The 19,699-nt window shown below is 42.4% G+C and overlaps 1 protein-coding gene across 9 annotated transcripts in view; it reads right to left on the bottom strand.

Moving 5' to 3' along the window:
* Window positions 1-19,037, bottom strand: part of Brd4 (bromodomain containing 4) — a 74,975-nt gene extending 55,938 nt beyond the window's left edge. For 5 of the 9 annotated variants that reach the window (XM_075984273.1, XM_075984277.1, XM_075984279.1 and 2 more), the window contains exon 1: window positions 18,899-19,037. The gene's annotated coding sequence lies outside the window, so the exon portion shown is untranslated. Of the gene's footprint in view, window positions 1-18,254; window positions 18,274-18,315; window positions 18,568-18,898 lie in introns of those variants that run through there. The other 4 variants (XM_075984274.1, XM_075984278.1, XM_075984275.1 and 1 more) reach the window with 3 other exon arrangements.
* Window positions 19,038-19,699: the final 662 nt, after the last annotated feature.

Here is a 19,699-nt window from a genome sequence, read left to right as displayed (position 1 = left end):
TAAGACCATGTATTAAAAATATAAGAAAAAAGAAAAACCACAGACTATATAATCACTGTGTTCATACTCATCGGAGAAAAGGAAGCATTCCTAGTTAAGAGGAAGAGAATGGGGAGAGGCAGGGAGGGGAGCAGAGAAAAATGTAGAGCTCAATAAATATCAATAAAAATATGTATTTAAAAAAGAGGAAGAGGGGGCTGGAGAGATGGCTCAGTGGTTAAGAGCATTGCCTGCCTTTCCAAAGGTCCTGAGTTCAATTCCCAGCAACCACATGGTGGCTCACAACCATCTGTAAAGAGGTCTGGTGCCCTCTTCTGGCCTGCAGACATACACAGACAGAATATTGTATACATAATAAATGAATGAATGAATAAATAAATAAAAGAGGAAGAGAAAAACCAATGCACAGCAAATTCAAAGTGCCTAAAATATAGCTAACCTTTTGGGAAAACTCAACTGTGTTGACATAGCAACAATTGCTAAAACATATTTTTTCATAATAATATTTTCTGAAAGACCTTTGCCAAATTTTAAAGTGTTGATTAAATCTCTAGTAAAGATACTTGTGTCTTCAGAGAGATGATGAAAAATCCTAGACAGAAAAATGCTGAAATGCTAAAGAGTCAAAATTAATAAGTAGCCCCTACAAAACATCTTCATGTTCAGAGGAAAAAGCAGCTAAAATGATATGTCTATGGGACTCTGTGATTAAAATATAAACTGTCATTAAAATAGAATGAAAAAAGCTAGTATAAACACTTATTTTCATATTTCCAAGACAAGTCACAATAGTGCTTAGAATCAAAATTGTACCCACACCTTAGTTGTCCCCTTTAACTGTAGTATGAACAGATAGTTGCTTTCCCATCACGATAGGCCAGTCTCACTCAACAAGTCCCAACATCTGCCTGATGTTTCCAGTTTTTAAAGTGAAGGAAGGGGTAAGTATCTGATGGCTAATTATTACACTCCTGTTAGAACAGCCTTCATTGTAAAAGACACAGGATAAAGACCCTAACTAACATACAGCAAGGCCAGGCACAGTGGCCACTCATAGGTTTCACTACTCAGAAGCAGATTAATTTAAGGCCAACCTGGGCAAACTAACAGGACTCTGTCCCACAAATGAAATTTATCAGAAACTCCCAGCATAGCTGGGCAGTGGTGGTGCTTGCCTTTAATCCCAGGCAGAGGCAGGTGGATCTCTGTGAGTTTAAGGTCAGCCTGGTCTACAGAGTGAGGTCCGGACAGCCAGGGTCTAACCCTGTCTAGAAAAACCAAAAAAAAAAAAAAAAAAAAAAAAAACCCAGCACAATCAAGATCCCATTAGCAAGCCATGCATAAATTCAAAGACCTTTGAATATTGTCATTCTGACATCTGATTACTTCAAATAAAATTTAAAAGAACCATTGATCTTTCATGGTAACTACCTACCTTCCTCCAGAAAAATACTTCTCTCACTGCCTACATCTTTAAACCTACCACACAATTTCAATCCATTCTATCCCATCAAAAAGTATTCAGAAGACATGTGGCAAAAATGTAAAAAAAAAAAAGTCACCAGATCCCCTGCAGCCCACCTGTTTGATCACAGGGATACAGAAAACAGAAGCCATTATTGGTGGGTGGGTGTGTGAGAAAGACAGTGCCAAAGGACAATCATCATGTCTTTCCTTAGAACCACCCAGCTTGGTTTTTTTTGTTGTTGTTTTTGAGAATGGCTCTTTCACTAGCCTAAAGCTTGCCAAGTGAACTAAGCTGCCTAGCTGTCAAGTTCCAGAAGATCCACTTGTCACTACATCTCAGTATCTCAATACTGAAATTACAAGTAAACGTCACCTCATCTGAAATGTTTTTCTAATTTTTTACATGGGTTCTCAGGTCTTCGTGACTGTAAAGCAAGTAAGTATTTTATACCTTATCTTCCTAGCTTCCCAGAAGAAAAGTCTTGTGCTTTCACTTCTAGAATGCATAGCTATGATATGAACCAAAACTGACTAAGCACATGTACCTGAGAACCAATAGTACCCCCACTAGGAAATTTGCTGAGCCTAGTTGTCACAACTGGAATTGGTAAGCAATGCATCAGTAGCAATTTTCTCAGTTAAGTACCAACTTTCCCTGACCACCCACATGTTTAAAGAATGAACCTTGTCAAGTGGTAGTGAGACACTTTAATCCCAGCATTCGGGAGGCAGAGGCAGGAGGATCTGTGAATGAGGCCAGCCTGGACTACAGAGTGAGTTCCAAGACAGTCAGGACTACAATCAGGGCTACATAGAGAAACCCTATCTAGAAAAATCAAAATAAATAAAAAATAAATGAGTTAGTAAGTAAGTAAATAAAATCCGTCTGTACTCAGACCAAGAAGCAATTACTGACCGTCTCCACCGAGGCATAGGGCTCGCAGTGGTATTCAAACTTCATAAGGATATTGAACAATAAAAGAGTATAGGACCTTGGGTTTAGATCCAGTCAAGCTCATTAACTAAAACAAAAAAGTCAGTCAAGAATCTGCATGATAGCCGGGCAGTGGTGGTGCACGCCTTTAATCCCAGCACTCGGGAGGCAGAGGCAGGCGGATCTCTGTGAGTTCGAGACCAGCCTGGTCTACAAGAGCTAGTTCCAGGACAGGCTCCAAAAAGCTAGAGAAACCCTGTCTCGAAAAATAAAAAAAAAAAAAAAAAAAAAAATCTGCATGATCCCTTTACCTATATCTCAAACTCGCACAGACTGGAAAGGCAAATCGTACAACTTTTTAAAAAAGACTTTAAGTATTCTTATCAAATTTAATCATTTGGGTGGGGAATGCAGACGGTAGAAGTCAAAACAACATTTGGGAACCATTTCTCTCCTACTATGTGGGTCTTGAGGATCAAACTCAAGTCATCAGGCTTGATGGTAAAAGCACCTTTATAACTAGCCCTTTACAGAAAATTTTATCAACATAGAATATAGCTAGTATCAGGAGTGTTCTTGCAAAGCACAAAGGAGGAGTTAATAAATCCACATACATTAAAAATAAGACCCTCTATCAAACAATACTCTAAAACATGCAGAGGGGACACCAAACTTTACCCACAAAGACAACAGTGCTCATATCCTACCAATAGCTTTATAATTAAAAATCACAATGACGTTTTACATAACCAAAACTGGCAAAATTAATTCCATTAACCTATAGTGAAAATGTGAATGAACATTTAAAAACTTGGCAAGGAAACTGCTACAATTGTTTTTAAAATACTTGGTCAGGGGCTGGAAAGATGGCTCAGCAGTAAAGAGCACTGCTCTTCCAAAGAGTCCAATTCCCAGAACCCACATGGCAGCTCACAACTGTCTGTAACTCCAGTTCCGGGGGGTTCTGATGCCCTTATACAGACATACATGCAGGCAAAACACCAATTCATTTGAAATAAAATATGAAATAAAAATAAGTCGTTTTTTAAAAATACTCGGTCGCCAGGCAGTGGTGGCGCACGCCTTTAACAGGCAGAGGCAGGCGGAGCTCTGTGAGTTCGAGGCCAGCCTGGTCTACAAGAGCTAGCTCCAGTACAGGCCCCAAAGCTACAGAGAAACCTTGTCTCAAAAAAAAAAAAAAAGAAAAGAAAAGAAAAAAATACTTGGTCATTTTACATTAGCATCCCTGCTGACCCAGATATTCCATTCCTATGCATTTGCTGAAAAATTTAGACATATTTTACATGTAAAATGCTCATGACAACACTGCTCTCTTAATGTGTCTGTTCTGTACTACCAATAAAAACAATTCTGGGGCTGGAGAGATGGCTCAGTGGTTAAGAACTCTTGACTGTTCTTCCAGAGGACCCGGGTTCAATTCCCAGCAACCACATGGCAGCTTACAACTGTCTGAAAATCCAGTTCCAAGGGATCTGACACCTTCACACCAATTCACATAAAATAAAGTTAAATCATAAAAAATTAAAAAAAATTCTGATTACACAAATTGAATACACACATACATGTAAAATACATAAGATATAGAGGAAAATGAGCAAAAGCACAGAGAAAATAAGAAGTTCAACATCTATCTTGACCACATCATGCATTCAGGCCTGTATACAGGGTCACCCTACAGGAACTGAACAAGACTCATCTGAGAAACAGTATCACGACTATTACCTGAGTGTAGTGACACAAATCTCTAATCCCAACCAGAAGGCCAAAGTAATAAGAGAGGGAGTTTGAAAATAGCCTGAGTGGGCTGGAGAGATGGCTCAGAGGTTAAGAGTACTGACTGTTCTTCCAGAGGTTCTGAGTTCAATTCCCAGTAACCACATGGTGGCTCACAACCATCTGTAATGAGATCTGGTGCCCTCTTCTGGCTTACAGACAGGATACTGTATAAATAAAGAAATCTTAAAAAAGAAAAAAGAAAATAGCCTGAGTTACATAAAGAGTTCAAAGCCCATCTTGGTTACATGAGACCTGGCCCCCCAAAAAAATAAACAGGCAAGGGTGTAGAAAAAATGAAAAACCAAACAGAATCCTGGAGAATGTAACATAAGGCAAACACTTTCAACACCCATTAGGAAGTTCCTTGAAAACTACTTAAACAAGGGCACTACGAAATTCATAATTCTATCCTTTCATGTATATATCCAAGGAAAGGAAGCACATTTCTACAAAAACGAAATCCTTCATGTACAAAAAGTCACAGGAGAGGCAGGCGGATCTCTGTGAGTTCGAGACCAGCCTGGTCTACAGAGATAGTTCCGGGACAGGTTCCAAAGCCAGAGAAACCCTGTCTCGAAAAAAAAAAAAAAAAGTCACAGCATTACTCATAAGAGACAGAATTACCTAAGGGGGGGGGAGCACCTCTGGGAGAGAAAATTGCATAATGTAGCACTCAATCCCAAAGCTTAATAGTGAACTTCTGAGGACTAATATTCAGTATCCAAGAATCACTGGAGAGAAGAGGAAGAAGCAATTCATGCCCATCGAGTAAGTCACAGACTACTGAGGCAAAGCTTATCAATACTGGCATTGCTAGATGCTATTTCCACTGTTACATGTGCTCAAGAAGTAAGAGAAGCCTCTCTTTAAAACATCTATAACATTAAGCTGCTCTAGCAACATTGATACAACACATAGAAGTGTTAGCTTTATTCAGTGAGGTTTTTCAAAATGAGACCTGATGAATCAAGATAGCCCTCAAAACTATCCACAGCCCATTTAACACAAAGCATGCTGGAGTAACAAAAGTGGACCTCTAGACTACAGGATGCAACTTGAGGAAAGTGAAGGTAGCTGAGGGTGGAAATGGAAACCACCTATCCAATCCCATGCACCCACTTCAAAAACACAAATAAAACGTAAAACTTCTGTAAGTAATCTTACTTCTCTTACAGAATAGAAAAGGAAAACTGCCTGAGTTAATAAAAGGCATGCCTTTACATGAGTGGAATTAAAGTAAGAAATGGGAATAACTATTCAGGTGGTGGTGGTGCACACCTTTAACCCAGCACTTGGGAGGCAGAGGCAGGTGGATCAAAAAGAAATGGGAATAACTAAAAGCTAACAAAAGTAAATTAATGCAGAAAAAGTCATTAGTGTATATTCAGAGAAATTGGAGAGGGGTGAAGGAGTTTATAATAGACACTGCACTGTTCTCAGTAATGAGTTCTTTTCCATCCTGACTCAATTCTGCCCCAATTACAGGAGTATGAATTATTTAAGTTTATGGTTTTGTATTTCCTACTTCTTCCACCAGGCAGTGAAGTGGGGAGGGAGAGTAGAGTGAGGTCCCAAATGCAGCTTGGTATAATGTGTTCTCATACCTGATGTGCCAAGAATGGTACACTTACTTTCTCATAAACTATCTACTTCAGCTTGCAAATTCACATATATACCTGAACAACTTTCCCATAACTGAGAGCAGGCACTAAAAGCTACCATAAGAGACCATTACTCAAAGTCTACCTATCCAAATAATGATCAGCCTGGCTAAGAACCGCTGGATTGCTTTCTACAGCAGAGGTTCCAGGCAAACATCAAATCTCAGTGATAAGAGATGTGAAAAGAAGAAGCCAGGGTAGAGTTCAAGGGAAAAAAAGAAAAAGAACAAAACCTTTCTTCATCTGTAGATTATAATACACTATTCTGAAATTTCTCCTTCCCATTAAAAAAAGCACAAGTAATAAGGTGAGGGAGGCTAAAAGAATTCCAGCAATATGGCAGCATTGTGGATACAGAGGTAACTTGAAGACTCTAGAAAACCCTCCATGGATATTTACAGGGACAAACACTAGTGAATACTCCAGACCAATCTGAGGTCAAAAGTCTGTGAATCTCTACAAGAATGGGATATATGTGAAAATCTCCAAAACAAAATATCTTAACATCATAGATTTATCGCTGAAGTAAAACACAGTAAATTCCTCCTGAATATGAATCTGTTTTTAAGATTCAAACTATGCATGCATTTTTTAAAAGAGATCTTCTAATTCTAGAGGACTCTCCAACCTTTCCTAAAAACTGATGCACCAGCAAAAAGTACGGCTCGTCTAATTCTTGACCACTCAACTTCCCCTGGGGAGCATGGCCTAAAGACCCATGCGGTGTTCGTTCATGAACTCATGCCTGGGTTGATGGGGTAGGGCAGATACTATGCCTAAGGAGCCAACATTGGTAATAAAAGGTGATGCAATGGAAAGGTCTGCCTCCTGTTTGCTTGTCCTCCTTCAGTCAATCTTGACAACTGCTTTCAACAGCAAGAACCATATGAAAATGATTATTATAGTTGAGCTTATTTTGATTATGGAAATCTCAATACACCCCCTGTAATACTAGAAGAATGCTAAGCAGCAGATTTTACAAAACGCTGAATACAGAAACAGTTTAGCCAATCATGAAACTCTTAACGGTTGCTTCTCTAAACTTGGAAGACAATTCTAAAACATCTTCCAGGAGTGTCATTCATGTAAGCCTACTGAAACTTAACCTATCTGACTTCTAAACCAAGACTTCCTGACAATTCCTTCATAGTGTAAACCTTTCATCCTTCTATTTCCTAAGTTATTTTTTGCCACACTGAGAAACCTGTATTAACAGCAGCATGATCTGACATGGGTGTTCTACCTCTGATGCCCAACTCAAGTTTGATGATTTGCTACTTGAACCCTCAAAGACCTAACATTTCCTTAAGAAAAGCTACCTTAACAAAAGATGTGGGCTGGGGAAATGGCTCAGCAGTTAAGAGAACCAGGTAGGATTCTTAGCACACACAGGGTAACTCACAACTGTCTGCAACTCTAGTTTCACAGATACAATGCCCTCTTCTGAATTCCAGAGACTACCAGACATACATGGTGTATATACATACTTGGAAGCACCCACACATATCATAAATAAAATTAAAGTCATGAGGAGAGGGCTGGAGAGACAGCTAAGCGATTAAGAGCATTGGCTGGCCAGTTGGTGGTGGCGCACACCTTTAATCTAATCCTACCACTCGGGAGACAGAGGCAGGCGGATCTCTGTGAGTTCGACAGCAGCCTGATCTACAGAGCAAGTTCTAAGACTGGCTCCAAAACCACAGAGAAACCCTGTCTCGAAAAAAACCAAAAAAAAAAAAAAAAGAAAGAAAAAAGAAAAATAACAAGAACAACAACAAAAAAGAGCACTGGTTGTTCTCCCAGAGGAACCAGGTTCAATTCTCAACATCCACATGGTAGCTCACAACTGTGTATAACCCTGTCTCAAAAAACAAAGGAAAAAAAAAACATTTCAATACATAAAATCAAGCAAAGGGTTTACAAACTAGCCTTAAAAGTGTGATATCCTGTCACATCTTTAATGCAAGTTTTATGACACATTGTTTGAAAAAAAAGATAAAGAATTACTATTGGTGAGGTGACTCAACACCTGTAATCCCTATACTCAGAAGGCTATTAAGGAAGGATCGCTGAATTAGATGCCAACCTAGGGTACAGAGATCATATCTCAAACAAACAAACGAACAGAACAGCAACAATATTTCCCTCAAACTCGAGACTCTAGAACCTAAACCTTTTATATCATTTTATATACAAGAAACTGAGTCCTGGAAAATTACAGTAGTCCAAGGGTAGCTGTCCATTATGACCACTGCCCACCCACACCAGCAGGTTCTATACATGTGTTTCTCATTTCAACTCTACAATAATGATCAGCTCCCATAAAATACATGCTTCTTCAAAGTGAATGCCAGCTATTTCAGGTGTAAAGTCTTCAAATTTAAGTCCCCCTTTAACTAACTAGTCCTCTTCCTTTTTATTTTTACACAGCCTCAAAGGTCAAACCAAACCACCTGTAGTCACATGTGCCTTATTACCTGACAACTGGGGATATTAACTACACTCAAGGACACAGGAATTACTAATTAGTATTTCTGGAAATTGCATAATACAAAGTCCAACAATACCTCTCCCCTGGCACTGTTTCCACAATGTGTCCGCCCAAGTCTCTTGATGCAACAGCAGCTAGAAACAAATAAGCAATTTTGGCCTTGAATAGAAACCAAAAAGAAGAGCTGCCGCTGCAAAGTAGAAAAGATCTGGGGGGCTGGAGATGGCTCAGAGGTTAAGAGCACTAGCTATTCTTCCAGAGGTCACTGAGTTCAATTCCCAGCAACCACATGGTGCCTCCTAGGTACCTATAATGAGATCTGGAGCCCTCTTCTGGCATACAGACACGCAGAATGCTGTATACATAATAAATCTTAAAAAAAAGGGGGGGGGGGTAAAGATGCCTCAGCAATTAAGAGCATTGCCTGCTCCTCCAAAGGTCCTGAGTTCAATTCCCAGCAACCACATGGTGTGGTGATTCACAACCATTTGCAATGAGACCTGGGTGCCCTCTGCTGGCCTGCAGCATACATGCAGACAGAACACTATACATAATAAAAGAGAGAGACAAATATTCTCAGTCCTTTCAACAAAACAAATGCTGCTACTGGCTTGCACTTTCCCTACCCAAGATATGCCCTCAGTCACACATACAGTGCCACCCTGTTCTCAAAGCTTAGAATACAGACTCCATTTTACAAACTTCAGTCTGTACCGTTGACAGTGACTTCCACAGCTATCTTTCTGGTATACAATGATACCCAAGACCATTGCTTGCTGCTGAGCTCTAGAGACACCCCACAATGGAAGATCTAACAGGATTTTCTCTAGAGGGAAAAAGGGTCAGTAAGCACGATAGTACACCATCAATCCCAGCATTCAGGAGATGTGAAATTTACTCAATTTCTCCTTCGTTTGATTTTGTTTTGGAGATAGGGCATCACAATGTAGCCTTGGTTAGCCTTCATAGCAGGATGGCCTTAAACTCAAGAGATCTGTCTGCCTGCCTCTGCCACCTCAGTGCTGAGATGAAAGATGTCCAGCAATTTCTCTTAATTTGGAGTTAATGTTTAAATTATCCAACCTATTTGTAAAAGAGCTGGGCGGTTGCGGCTCACGCCTCTGATCCCAGCACTTTTTAGTCTCAGCACTTGGGAGGCAAAGGCAGGCAGATGTCTGTGGGTTTGAGACAAGCCTGGTCTATAGAGTGGGTTCCAGAACAGCCAGGAATACACAGAGAAACCCTGCCTCAAAACAAGTAAAATACATCTTTGAATTTCACACAAACTAACAAAAAGATATTCCCTCAGAAATTGGTTCTCGTGGTCAAGACCTAAAATCCAATCGCAAGAACCCAACCTAACATTCAGGAACTATAACAGCTCAGCCATTCAATTGTTAGTTTCATCCTACCAATCCCTTGCTGGAGACCATCATCAAACCTGAACATCAATACAATTCAAAACGGAGCCAATGGAAGCAGTAAGGGTATGCAGAGATGTGTCTGTCTCCACTCCACCAGCATCTTTTTGCTCTTTCATAAAATTACATCATCATCAGGCCTGCTCCTGCTAGATCATTTTTCCAAATTGCAGCAAACATCAAAGCAGATACCTTCATAACTAGTATATTTCAACTAATCCCATTATCCTGCTCTTAGTATCTCATCAGGTAAGATGGGCAATTCCCACCTTTATTATCAATCGTCTACATTAGTCTTCACTGAAATTGGCTTAGAAGGAGACAAGGCACCCTTGGAAGGCACCTGGTGGATTAGTGGTATGATCAGATGACTTGCCCAGAAAACCAAGCCCTGCTTTATCAGCATCAGAGTTAAGTTATTCCTACCTGTGGATATACTCAATGCCTGGTACCTTCTTCCCACCTTTCTCTTTATCCTACGTAATACAAGCAGATTGTAAATACCTTCTTTTTCCTTGTTTTCGTTGTTCGAAACAGGGTTTCTTTGTAGATTTAGAGCCTTCCCTGGAACTAGCTCTTTAGACCAGACTGGCCTCGAACTCACAGAGCTCCGCCTGGAGTGCTGGGATTAAAGGCTTGTGCCACCGCCGCCTGGTGATTGTAAATACCTTAAGAGAGCTCTGGACTGGTGACAAGATTAAAATGAGTGTCATGCAAGAAATTTATTTTAATGCAAAAAAGGCAAGGACAGGCAGGGACAAATGAGAGACTGAAAGTCAGGCAGCAGGACTAGATTCAAGATGCCAAGTACAGTCTTATGAGCACAATAGTAAAACTGAGTTGCAACTGAAAGCCTGCTTGGGTCTCTGGAGCCACCTTCCTTAAAACAACCAGATAAGGTCTGGAGGTGGTAGCACAAGCCTTTAATCCCAGCACTCACAAGGCAGAGGCAGGCATATTTCAAGGCCAACCTGGCCTAAGAAGGAAGTTCCAGGACAGGCTCCAAAGCTGGAGAAACCAGTCTCAACACACACACACACACACACACACACACACAAACACACACACACACAACAATCAGATTAATAGGGGCTCTGATGGCAGGACCAGGAAACTGGATTTGGGGGAGAAAGGTCAAAGAGCAAGTGCTCAGGAACATTTTTCTCTCAGAAGCCCTGAGAATACACCTAAGAAAAGATATTTTATATTTCACAAGTCACTTATGTTAAGAACCTCATTTATATAAACAAGACATTGCTAAACTCTTACAAAAGAAATGGAAACGCATGTAACTGAAAAATTTCAAAAATACACACCTTTTGATATAGTGGTCTTGTTCCTAGAGATGAAAATCTGAAAACCACATCCAAAACTAGAAATTATGTTAGAATTAAATGATAGTTTAAGTACTTTTAGGAAGGCTTACCCGTGTAGTAATTTGGTAAAACAAAAGAAATTAGGTAGGCTTTGCTGATGAACATCTGTAATCCCAATAATTGGAAGGCAAATGCCGGCTGACTTATTTCAAGACCAGCCAGGGTTACAGAGGGCATTTATCTCAAAAAACAGAACCCCAACCAGGGCAAGTGAGACTGCTCAGCAGTTCAAAGAGCTTTTGATGTTTGACAAGAGACAGTCAGGACCTACATAAAGAGAATGGAGAACCAAGTCTAAAAAGTTGTCCTCTGACTTCCACACTTGCACTAACACTCATATACTGTCACAGTAATAAACAACAGAGTTAGGAAGATAACTAGGTAGTAGAGTGCCTGCCTAGCTTATGCAATGATCTTGAAGGTCTAACCCAATTTTGTTACAAAAGTATAGGGGGAAAAACTAAAAGAATGATAGGATTAAAAGATAGCTTTTTAACTTCAAAAACCATTTTAAACTTTACAAACTCTTTAAATGACCACAAACACCTACAATTGTCCAGATAAAATAAAAATGATGTGGTGTTGTGACGCATAGCTTAGATCTCTGTTAAGAAGCCAGCCAGATCTACACAGTGAGACATCAAGGGACAAGAACCGTATAAGTCAAGACTGCGGCACACATAGCCCAATAGTAAGCTCTTGCCTAGCTTTTGAGAGGCCCCAGGTTCCATCTTCCCCTGCCTATGTGGAAATTAGGAAGAGATAAGTATCTGTTCAGTTCTAAACGTGACACTGGACATTGTTTCATCAACTTATTCAGAATCATTCTGAAATTTATCCTGGGATATGTGGATAGTTGTATTAAGGTGGCCGGTTGTTTAGTGTGGAAGAAAAAGAAGGTGGCTTTAAAAAATAAAAATAAGGGACTAGAGAGATGGTTCAGCGATTAAGAGCATTTCTGATCGATCTTAAAGGACCTAGGTTTGGTACCCAGATCCATACAGCTATCCTTAACTCCAGGTCCATAGAATCCCATTACCTCTTCTGACTCCAAGAGCACCAGGCCTGCAGCTAACACACATATATGCAGGTAAAACATTCAAACACAGAAAATAAGCCTTTGAGAGAGAGAGAGAGAGAGAGAGAGAGAGAGAGAGAGAGAGAGAGAGAGAGAGAGAGAGAGAGAGAGAGAGAGAAGCATGCCATGGTGGCGCATGCCTTATTCCCAGCATTGGGAGCCCAAGGCAGGTGAATCTCGGAGTTCAAGGGGCTGCCTGGTCTACAGAGTTCCAGGACAGTCAGGGCTACACAGAGAAACAGAAACCCTTCTTTAAAAAAAAAAAAAAAAAGAGGTATAAGGCCTGTGAGATGCCTCAACAAGTAAAGGTGTTCGCAGCAAAGTCTGAGGACCTGAGTTCAATCCCCAAGAACTACACAGTAGAAGAGAGAATCGATTCCTACAAAAGTTACTGACCACTACACATACTTAAGGCAGACATGCATAAACCCAAAAGAAATACACAATTCAAAATTTTAAGGCTGGGCATGTTGGTACTCGCCTTTAATCCCAGCACACAGAAGCAAAAATAGAAAAAAGGTAGATGTTTGTGACTTGAGGCCAGCCTGGTCTAAACAGTGAATTTCAGGACAGTGAGAACTAAGTATAAACTCTGGCTACCTGTTCCAGACTTTCTCCTACATACTTGTATCAAACTTTTCTGTAAGCACCTACATTCTCAGGCTACCATATCTCCATTCATCTAAATGCATTTTGCTAGGCTTTTCTTTTGACCCTATGATATAAGCATTACAAAGCAATGCTGTTCATCTCTGCAGGGCTGGGGGGAACGGGTCAACTAGTAAGGTGCTTGCCTAACTTGCAAAATTCAGTGTATGATTCCCCGGCACTACATAAATGGAGGATGGTGAAGCACAGCTGTTAATTCCAGCACTCAAGTGGAGGCAGAAGGACCCTAAATTCAAGGTCTTCCTTGGCTGAGACCCAGACTCAAACTAATCCCTCTGCTAGAAATCAAAAACAAAACAAACCAACAGTTTCTGTACATCTTCAAAATGTTAACTATAATTATCATCTGACCTATCAAATTACATACATCTATATAGCCCACAAAAATTAATGCATGTCCACATAAATACTTACGCACAACTTTTTTTCTTATAAACAGGGCTTTACAGCTGGGCACTGGTGGCAAATACCTTTAATCCCAGCACTCAGGAGTCAGAAGCAGGCAAATCTCTGTGAGTTTGAGACCAGCCTGGTCTACAAGAGCTAGTTCCAGGACAGGCTCCAAAACCACAGAGAAACCCTGTCTCGAAAAAACCAAAAAAAAAAAAAAAAAAGAGCTAATTCCAGGACAGGCTCCAAAGCTACTGAGAAATCCTGTCTCAAAAATCCAAAACAAACAAACAAACAAACAAACAGGGCTTTACAACGCATCCCAGGGGGGTTACCAAGTCTCTACCCACCTGCCTGAGCCACCACTCCTGTCTGACCTTGTATAAAAGAAGTGTTTTACAGCTGGGCGGTGGTGACAAATGCCTTTAATTCAAGCACTTGGGTGGCAGGGACAGGCAGGTCTCTGTGAGTTCGCGGCCAGCCTGGTCTACAAGAGGGAGTTCCAGGACTACTCCAAAGCTACAAAGAAACCCTATCTTAAAAAAACCAACCAAACAAACAAAAAGTAGTTTATACTCAAGCCCATTTTATCCATTAAAATTGAGTAAATAAAATGTGATACACCTAAATAGAGTATTATTTTCTCATTAAAGAAAATAAAGTGCTGATCCATGTTAAATGAAACATTTAAAAACATACTTAATGAAAGTCAGGCACCAAAGGTTAAAGAAGTATCTGGAAGGAGCAAATGTGCAGAGTAGATTATAGTTTCCAGGGATTATGGGAGGATGGAAAGTAACTTGCTACCAAAAAGATGGGTCCTTTGTGAGGACATAGAAATGTCCTATAATTAATTATAGCGATGGATGCACAAGTCTGTGACCATGCTGAAATTAGGTAAATTTTGTTGTGTGAATTATGCACCTCAAAGGTGTTCTTAAAAATGTAAAACAAAGAGCAAACAAACAAGAAGTTTGATAAAAATTATACAACAGTGTTAACCTCAGATTGCACAAAACTGGTAACACTTGAGATACCAAAAAAAAAAAAACACTGTAAAAAATATCTTTTTTCTCTTGTACATAGTAAGAGTTAAGGAATGACAGAGATTGATATTTATACAAGAATCAATGATAAAACCATCAACTTTTTAAAAAAAGTAACTAGCCAGGCGATGGTGATGCATGCCTTTAATCCCAGCACTGGAGAGGCAGAATTTGAGGCCAGACTGGTCTAAGAGCTAGTTCCAGGACAGGCCCCAAAGCTACGGAGAATCGCTGCCTGGAAAAAGCAAGCAAACAAACAAAAAGTAACAAATGTTTTACTGACATGAAAGTTAAGAAATGCTACATTTCTTATGTAATTTATCTCCCTTTTAAAAAACTTTCTCTCCTGGTGGTGGTGGTGCACACCTTTAATCCCAGCACTAGGGAGGCAGAGGCAGGGGGATTCGAGGCCAGCCTGGTCTACAAGAGCTAGTTCCAGGACAGGCACCAAAAACTACAGAGAAACCCTGTCTCGAAAATCAAAAAAAAAAATAAATAAATAAATAAAAATAAAAAACTTTCTCCACAATTTATCTCCCTTTTAAAAAACTTTCTCCGTGCCAGGTTGAACTGACAGATCAATTCCAACCAGGCACACTGAAAGCTGCTAAGTAGAAAACTCAGAACACACAGTAGTGCACATTAAGTAATTGTGTACCACACTGCTCAAACTCAGTAAATTTACCAAAATTACTAGGGGCTTCAATGTTACCTTAGTTAAAACTCACACTCCTTATAAGTCGTAGTATTTTTTTTAATGAACTTGCATTTAGTATTATGTACGGCAAATTCCTATCCAATTATTAAGATGTTCTTTTAGGCAAAGAGACAAATGAATAAGAAAAAGCAAAGTCAAAAGCCTCTGGTGGAATTTAATTCTGATGAAAGAAAAAAAGTAACTTAAAGGAAAATGTTACATGTGCATGCTACATGTATTAAATGAAATAGCAGCAAGAGTTGTCTCAGAACTCTCACTTTGCAAATGTCCAGTATTTTCTTACTAGAATAAAAAAAAAAATCACAAAGACTTAACAATACTACTATTAACAGGGTTTTTTGTTTGTTTGTTTGGTTTTTCAATTCAGGGTCTCTCCAAGTAGCCCTGGTAGTCCAGCAACTTTCCCTGTGTGGCAGGCTGACCTCAAATTCATAAGACCCGCCTGCCTCTGCCTCTGGAATGCTAGGATTAAAGGCGTGTGCAACCACACCTGGCTCCATTAGCAATTTTTTTTTTTTTGGTTTTTTTCGAGACAGGGTTTCTCTGTGGTTTTGGAGCCTGTCCTGGAACTAGCTCTTGTAGACCAGGCTGGTCTCGAACTCACAGAGATCCGCCTGCCTCTGCCTCCCGAGTGCTGGGATTAAAGGCGTGCGCCACCACCGCCCGGCTTCCATTAGCAATTTTCAATAACAAATATTCTTTCTTGTTATCAGAATGAGTGTGTGGCCCAGGCTATCTTATAACTGGGGAGTCTCCTGCCTCTCTGCTTAGTGCTGAGATTACTGTAACACTCTGCCCATCTTCTTTCCAACCAATGTCATCAATCCCACATTTTTCAAACTTTTGGTGAGGGATGAAGGGATGTGCAGTGCATGCTGGGCTCCAGGAAGTCATAAGACAGTGTCAATTCTGAAGAGCTGAAGTTATAGGACATTGTAAACTGACCACTGTGGGTCCTACACAAGAGCAGCTGAGCCAGCTCTGCAGACTCTAGACATCAAAATACTTTATACCACACAGATGACAGTGGGCTGTCAGAAGCAAAGTGCCCAAAATGACTTTTCTTTGAAAACAATCCCAAGCAGGATGTTGTGGCTCACAGCCCTTGGGAAGCTGAGACAGGAGGACTGTAGAGTTTAACAACAGCCTAGGCTAGAGTGAAACCTTGTCTCAAAATATATTAACATCCAGAGACTGGCAAGATGGATCATCTGTACTTGCTGAGGACTCAGGTTCTGGTCTCAGCACTCTCACCGCTGCTCACGAACATCTGCACCTCTAAGTCTGGGAGATCTGAGGCCCTTTTCTGGCCGCTAAGGGAAGAATGCGTGCGGTGCACAAAAATTAACGTAACTTCCAATCTTCAAAATTTTCTAATTCTCAAGTCATTTAACAGCCTGAATATACAACATCATTCCCTATTTCCAAATAGTGAAAGTGTGATTTAGGGCAAAGATCACAGAAACTGGCTCAAAAGGACTATCTCTTGAAAACAAAGTCTAAATTCCTTTTTAAAAAAATCCAATAATGCAGGGCGGTGGTGGCGCACGCCTGTAATCCCAGCACTTGGGAGGCAGAGACTGGCGGATCTCTGTGAGTTCGAGACCAGCCTAGTCTACCAAGGGAGTTCCAGGACAGGCTCCAAAGCCACAGAGAAACCCTGTCTCAGAAAACCAAAAATAAAAAATAAAAAAAAATCCAATAATTTAGTGGAACTGTTACTAAGTGGTCTAAGGTTCTCCAGAAATTCTTAGCTATTTTCACCCCTGCAGCCCTCCAAACTAGATACACACTTTCAGAACACCCAAACTATCCGAGCCACTTTTGTCTCCCAACTTTTATCAGTAGGCAAAATCCCTTATCTTTAGCAAATTTGCATTAGGAGAATACTCGCAAGATAAAAGGGGGTGGGTTTTTTCCAGTTAAAACCAACTACCACACCATTTTAAGAGACTGACTCCAGCCTGAGACCTAACTCTACCATCTCCCCAAATATGTGGTGCTTGTATTTTGTAGTAGATTAGGCACTTTTCTTCTTGATTTGATCAACTTAAAATATTTGACAGTTTTATCTTCTCCAACCTTCCTGGCTTTATCTTCTGGGTAGGAAGGAGTTGGTTATCTATAAATGCCCTCCGTGGAAAGATCATCCCCATCCAAATTTAAATGAAAAGCTTGTTCTTTTAATTATTGGAAAGGCCTTAAAACAACAGTGTCAGCACGACTCACACCCTCAATCCCAGCACTCAGGAAGCAAAGGCAGGCGTACGTCTCTGAGTTCCAGGCCGACCTGGTCTACAGAGCAAGTTCCATGGTACCCAAGGTACCCAGAGAAAAGCCTGTCTCGAAAAACCAAATAAACAATTATTGTAAAGGCCATAAAATACCGTGCCATCCAAAGTCTTCTTGAAATTGAAAACATTCACAAAACCTTCAAATTTTTTGTACCTGACTTTCTTTACAACTTCCAAGGTCTACCAATTACAGGCACTATAGTTTATTAAAAGTTGACATCTCCATTCATAAAAATTTTCCAACCATTCATTACAGCACTAAAGAGCACATTGGCTTAGTACACAGCGTATCGGATTTTTGTGACCAGGGCCGTCGATGGTAAGCAAAGATATTCCAATTTTCTACAGGCTTGCTGCAAGACATCACTGACATCCAAGACACATAGAATGCGAGAGAAGATAATCTAACCAGGTTGAACAAAGCATAAACAAGTAAATAAGCAGGCTAAAAACACTTTAAAAAAAAATTCCTGTCTTGACTAAAAGAGAGGTCAGCCACTTAGCAGAAGCACATGACTCATCCACCGGCCTGAGCACAAGTATTCACACTGTCCACTACACTAACCTGGGATTTCCCATCCCCAACGAAGGCCCGGTCGTGGGGGTATCTCCTTCAAGTTGTGCTATTTCCGTGTTTGTGTGTGGAGGGGGGTCATTTTATTTTGCTGAATCACAACTCCCCCACATCCCCACCCTAAACCGACACACACACTCGCAAATAAAAAAGATCACTGCAAGTGACGCCAGAGCACACAGAACCTGGCAAAACAAAGCGCCCAAAGAGGGGGCTTCCAGACTGGGAGTGGGTGGGTCGAGGGAACCACTAGTCCTTCGTCACCCCTCCTGTTCCCTGGGTCCCGTCTGGGGCAGGCAGGAGGTGGCAGTCCTCTCCCTCTGGACAGGATCTTCTACCTCTTTCTAGGTAGAGCTCCAGGAACAGCCGAAAGGTGAGATTATGGAAGCGGGAACTCACTATCCCAGCGCGGGCAGGAGGACCCAGGTGGCGGAAGGTCAGAGCGCCGGGACGCAGCGCGCAGCCCCGACCAGTCCCGATGGGGAACTGCAGAAAGGGGACTAGGAGTACCCGCGGCCGGCATTCCGAGCCCGGACTTACCCGGGCCGGGCGCGCACCGCGGATTCCGCGGCAGCCGCTTCCTCCTCCTCCTCCTCACTTGACAAAATGGCGGCGGCAGGAAGTGCCGGGCGCTTGGCCCGCCCCCCACCCGCCCCCGGCCGCCCGTCCCGCCGCCCAGCGCGCCCGCGCCCCCGGTCCCGATCTCCAATGCCGCCCGTGCCCCGGGGGACAGCGGCGGCCACAGCCGCTCCACTGCGAAAGCCCGCGAGCTCGCCCCGCCGCCGCCGCCCCAACGGCGCGGGCGGCCCCAGCAGACCGCAAGCAGTCTCCGGGCCCACGAAGCTCCGGCCTCCCAGCCCCCGCGCCGCGCCGATGGCGTAGGTGGTGGCGCACCGGCTCCATTACGCAATGCAGGTTACGCGGGCCGCGCCGTGGGGCCCGGCGAGCCCGCCTCGCGACCGCGAAGGACACCGGTCCTCACCTGAGACGCTAGGCCGCACGCCGCCGCCTCCCGCTGTCCGGGCCACCTGCGCAAAGCCGGGGCCCGTCCGCCGCGCCCTTTGCGCCGCCGCACTCACAGGCCACGCTCGCCTGCGGACACCGCCGGCAGCCGCCGCCGCCGCCGCAGCCGCCGCCACTGCTTCGGTTCCCTCGGCTGCGGGAAGAGCAGAACAAACAGCCCTGCCGCCGCCGCCAGCGCAGTGACGTCACCGCGCACGCTGCGCGCGCGGCCCCGCGTCGCCGCCGCGCCCGGCGTGCGCGTCCCGCTGGCCCTCCCAGTTGCAGAGAACACCGCAGCAGCCGTAGCTGAGAGATGCAGGCGAGAGGCGGGCTCCCCGGACTGGGGGAACCTTCGAAGGCAATCAAGGGACTCCAGGGACGGAGGAAGGAGGCAGTGCACCCCGCAAACTGAAAAGCTAAGATCAAGAAAAGAAGACCGCACAGACAGGAGCCTTCAGAGCAACCAGAAAACTAAGAGAGAAGACTTTTCGGAGAAAGCCATCACGAAGACCCAAGGCAAAAAACCTTGCAGATTAATGGGGATCATCACAGGGAAGATCGACGAGAAAAGATTTTTTTTGTTGTTGTTTTTAGAGACAGGGTTTCTGTAGCTTTGGAGCCTGTCCTGGAACTAGCTCTTGTTGACCATTTTGGCCTCGAACTCACAGAGATCTGCCTGCTTCTGCCTCACAAGTGCTGGGATTAAAGGCGTGCACCACCACCGCCCGGCCTCAGAAAAGTTTTTTTTTTTGTTTTTTGTTTTGTTGTTTGTTTTGGTTTT

The sequence above is a fragment of the Microtus pennsylvanicus genome, chromosome 8 (genome assembly GCF_037038515.1).
Source record: "Microtus pennsylvanicus isolate mMicPen1 chromosome 8, mMicPen1.hap1, whole genome shotgun sequence".
NCBI lineage: Eukaryota > Metazoa > Chordata > Mammalia > Rodentia > Cricetidae > Microtus > Microtus pennsylvanicus.
The sequence above is the reverse complement of the archived record's forward strand: the minus strand, read 5'-3'. Positions and strand labels throughout refer to the sequence as shown.